Source organism: Nansenia antarctica (genome assembly GCF_963989245.1).
Source record: "Nansenia antarctica genome assembly, contig: SCAFFOLD_177, whole genome shotgun sequence".
Taxonomy (NCBI): Eukaryota; Metazoa; Chordata; class Actinopteri; order Argentiniformes; family Microstomatidae; genus Nansenia; species Nansenia antarctica.
In genome coordinates this window covers 87,501-92,500 of record NW_027663119.1, presented here as the reverse complement: position 1 = coordinate 92,500, position 5,000 = coordinate 87,501, and the positions used below count along the sequence as shown (strand labels likewise).

General features: G+C 45.9%; 1 protein-coding gene across 1 annotated transcript in view; it reads right to left on the bottom strand.

Moving 5' to 3' along the window:
* The window catches only part of mia (MIA SH3 domain containing), a gene marked incomplete at its 3' end in the record, with an annotated part of 8,882 nt that overhangs the window by 3,352 nt on the left and 530 nt on the right, over positions 1 to 5,000 (bottom strand). The window lies entirely within an intron of this gene.

Here is a 5,000-nt window from a genome sequence, read left to right as displayed (position 1 = left end):
ATTGTGTTGACCAGAACTGTAATTAGTATTGAATGAGTAATCAAGTGACACATATTCATAAACAATTAGGAAACACATTTAAGTATAAAGTACTTACAAAGTGATTAGATTTAAGTTAATACTGCACTGACATACACAAGAGGCAAATCTGTTGTTCTGGGTTGTAGTGGTTTTGTGTGGACGGTTAATACAGTTATATTGGACTAGCATTTGTTTAGCAAACAAGACAATAGGAAGGTGGGTTGTAAGAAGCGTACACCTTATCTAATATAGAATATTGTCAGCATATTGAGCAAGTAGAATGGGGTCGAATTCCACGAAGCTGTTAAAAGATATTAGTGAACATCGTGGAATGTTGGCTACGTTATCCCCTATGGCTGTAGTGGAAAAAATGAATCCTCTTGTTAGGGAAATTAGCAAAATGTCTACGAAATGGAATAGCCGTTGGGCATACATTGAACAGCCGTGGCCGAAAGAGGGCAGCCTTAATTTACAATTAATTGCAACATTGGAGATACTTATCAATGGGCACAAAGCACATCAAAGAGGAAAGATTAGATCAGAGAAACGCAAGTTAGAGTTAGCTATTTTAGATCTATTTAAGGTAGAGGGACAGAAAATAGCTCAGATGGAACCGGAAAAGAAAAAAGAATTGGCCAGAACACTGGAACAGAAACTGAACATTTCATCCCCAGACCTGTGTCCTGCCTCCAGTCCCCCTCCATATGCTAAGGCACTGGAGGATCATTCCCAGAAGAAGAAGAAGGAGCCAAGGGGAAAAGGGGACGACAGGAGTGACGAGGAAGATGACAGCGAAGATGGCAGTGAAGACTCAAGTGATGACGACAATGCAGATGGAGGCTACAACGCGCAGGTCAGGAAGATGATAGCCACAGCCGAAAGGAAAGGTGGGAGAAGACGCCCGGAGAAAGAGGGAGATTGTCACCGAATGTCATCAAATACATTAAAGAACTGTCCAGTGCTGATTCGGGGTAACAAGATGGAATATCATCCGTGGCATCATACAGATCTGTCTGAAGTGATCGAGAAACTCCCAGTTCTTCAAGAGGGAGGACATTCGTGGACGCGAGAGGTCGACGTGATACTGACAGGAACGCAGGCCGCGATGGGAGACCTGAAAAGACTCTTAGCTTTTATTGCAGGATTGGATACAATGCAGGAAATATTGATGAAGGCAGGACTTCATAGATATATCAATACATCAGTTTATGATCCAGAGCTCTTCGCAGCAAACAGAGGCAGGCTGTGGAAAGCAATCAGAGAGACCTACCCTACTCACATTCACCCAGACAATATCATTGTGAAGCCACTGGGGGGGGATGAGAATCCCAGGGGTTATGTTGCCCGTGTGCACTCTCAATGGAGAAGTGTGACAGGGAAAGACGCTGAAGATAACCCCTTAGAAAAATCCATAATCAGGGAAAAAATACAAGAAGGGCTTCCTACCCCAGTTAAGGATAAGCTAGCAGAAGTGGTGGGGCTACGACACATGAACAAAGCTGTTTATATAGACCACGTAGCTCATCAAGTTGAGTTATATCGAAAGAACATTCAGATACAGAAGGCACGAGACGAAGAATCCCTCAGAATATTGACTCATTTGCAATTGACTGAAAGCGAGAGGAACATAGAGGGAGTGCAGGCTTTAGCCCCACAGCAACAGCCACCTGGAGTGCAGACTGCTACTTACCAGTCCTACTCACAGGGGCCACAAGGGGGGTATCCTGCTACTTACCAGTCCTACCCACAGGGGCCACAAGGGGGGTATCCATACCCACAAGGGCCACCAGGGGTGCAAGCGGTTCCATACCAGATGTACACACAGCCTGGCCAAGGACCACCACCAGGGGGATGGACAGCAGCAGGGAAGGAGATGCTAGAACCATGCCAATGCGACCAGAATGGACATCTAGCCTGTGCCTGCTGCAACAGGCCCCAGGGGGGCGCAGGGGGGAGCCAAGGAGGAGGATATTGGCCCCCTACTACACCTGCTCCAGGAGTGATGAACCCTTACGGAGGCCCAGCAGCTGGCCTATAGGGGTGCCCGGAAGATCCGAGTGGGAGGTGCCAGCTGGTGGTGACACAGAAGCCTGAAGGCGCCACGCACCTCCCTATGTCTAGAGAATATGTGAAGACAATCGGATTTGAGGGAATTAAACAGCTGATTCCTACAACTGAGCTTGTAGACTTAGAGTACAAGGGACAGAGAGCAACTCTGTCAACACTTGTGTCAGAACACACGCCAACAGGGCTGCTAGGGAGAGATGCTCTATGCCAATTGAACTGTACAGTAAAATGCACACCTGACGGCTGTCAGGTGACGATGCCATCCGGTGCTCAGATTCCATCGACAGCCAGAGTGATTAAGCATAGAACAGACCTACAAGCTTTGCCTTTAAAGGGAGCTGATATAGAATATTGGGTTGATGGGTCTTGTTACGGGGTAGGAGAAACTTTGTGCGCTGGGTATTCCTTAGTTAAAGCACAGAATTCAAAGTTTATTGTAGAACAGGCTGAGGCAGTTCCTCAGCCTTGCTCGGCTCAGTTGGCTGAATTGATTGCCCTCACAGAAGCATGCAACTTGGGAACCGGACGGAGAGTGACAGTGTACACCGACTCTGCCTATGCACATAATGTTTGTCATTTTAATGGAGCTGTATGGAGGGGGCGGGGTTTTAAGAGAACTGATGGTACGCCTATACAGCATCACGCACAGATCATGAAGCTGTTACAAGCCATGATGAAGCCAAAGGAATTAGCCATAGTGAAGTGTGCCACACACAGGTCTGACTCATCACATGTCACACAAGGTAACAGGGCTGCAGAAGATGCAGCCAAAGCCATTACAGGAGCAGACAAGGCAGGTAAAGGTCTTCTGGTCACACATGAAAAGCAATTACAGGGCATGGTCACACTTGAGGATTTATTGATGTTACAGAGTAGAGTAACTACGTTAGACAAGAACGTTTGGCTAGCAAGGGGGGCAAGTCAGGATGACACAGGTCTATGGAGGAATCATGAGGGGTTGGTTGTAGCACCCTCAGATTTATTAGGCATGTTAATACAGGAAGCTCATGGATTAGCACATGTGGCTAGGGGGGAGGTAAGACGCAAGATCACCAAGAAATATGGGTTTTGGAGTCCATATTTGATGGAACAGATTGACCATGCTTTAGGTCAATGTGGGGTCTGTTGGAGAAACAACATCAGAGTGGGTACACCAGTGGTGTCTGGGCATATCCCTACCCCAATAGGGCCACGGGTGGTGGACAGGGGGGTGGATGTACAGAGTAGGCAGGATGTTGTGCCAACAGGTGCCGAGGTCCCCAGAGAACCTGAGAAGGAGGAGCTACGAGGAGATGCTGTGGTGTTGCCAGAGCCAGTGGCAATGCCAGTGTTACAGCCAGTGACATTACCGGCAGTGCCTGAAACCGAGGGGACAGTGGAAAGCTGTCCAGATGCCAATGAACCAGAAACCAACGAAGCAGAGAGTGCTGACAGTCTGGAGGTCCAGCCTGGGAGTGTCCAAAGCCTGGACACCTGTGCTACTGGGGATGCTGGCGAGTGCCTGCACCATGCTTCAGATGATGCTGAGGGCGACTCCCCAGACCTTGATCAGCGTGGGAGGGGACCAGGCGGCTGCCTGAACCTCAATGACACTGACGGACGACGACCAGTTAGGAAAAGATTAAAGACTATGAATAGGGTAGTGAAGCAGCAGATCAAAGGGAACGACGGGAATGGACAGCAGATGATAGCATGGCTGGAAACGGTCTTAGGGGCATGGGAAACTTATTTTGCTAAGATAGGAGCACCTATTATAGCAGACATGATTTTTGACTTTCTTAGGAGGCAGGGCCTCATTGACTGTTTTTGGAAAATCAGTCACTCAGTCCACGTTAATGAACTTTTCAGAAGACTAGTCCTCACCTGAGGTGAAGATCTATGCATTAATGCATTCCCTTTGTCCTATGCTTACTGTTGGAGAATTATGTGTTATGATAACTGAATGTCATTATTTGTGTATTGTTTGTTTATTTCTATATCGTATGTGATTGATGTCAGTTGAGAAGTGATGTAGTGGTTATGCAAAGATAGGAAAGAGGTTCTGTTCCTAGCGCAACGAAAATGGAAGCTGCTGACTATGAAAGTGTTATCAATCTGAGACAGCGGTAAAGGCTGTTCTCCAACTGGGTACAAGTGCTAGTAACCTCTGACCCTGACGCTTCAAGGACAAAGAAAACATCGGTCGTTGGAAGTTTCTGTATTGATTTGTGCATGATGAACTGTGTTTAGTTTAATTGTGATTGTTATTTTCAAAATTCTTTTTATTATTGGTTGTTTTCTATTTTTTGTTTATGATATCTTTGGTTCCTAATACTGGTCCTGGGTTGGTCTGTGTTATTGTGCTTCTTGTGTTGTGTGTTGGTGTAGTTTTTCTGTCTGTTGTTGTTTATTTTTTAATTTTTAATTTTATTTAAAAAAATATTTTTTTTTTTTTTGGATGTTTTGTGGGGTTTTGTGTTTTTGTTTTTGTTTTATGGTAGTTTAGTTTCGGAACACCCTCTGGGTGGTCCGAGGGGGGATGTGTCGTATATTTCTGTAGTATGTATGATCTATGTATGAATATGTAGTATATTTTAAACACACACACATACCAGGGCATGCAAGGACATGGTGTCCTCTAACAATGAGGGTTCTATGGCAACCAGATGACCAACAGGAACCTCTGGGGGTTGGGCAAAGACACACAGACACGCTGGCCCCTCCCCTCTGGAACGGAACGGGGAGAGAGAGAGAGAGAGCGTTCTCTTCCAGCCCAGGGTCCACGGGGAACAGACGTAATGTATATATCTGCCTGTAACTGATTAAATTGTCTTAAAACTCAATATCTGTTCGTTGATTCATAACTAAAGAGAAAGAAGCAACAGTAGTAAAGCTGTAGTTATTGTAAATGCTGTTTATAGTTGTACTGCGGT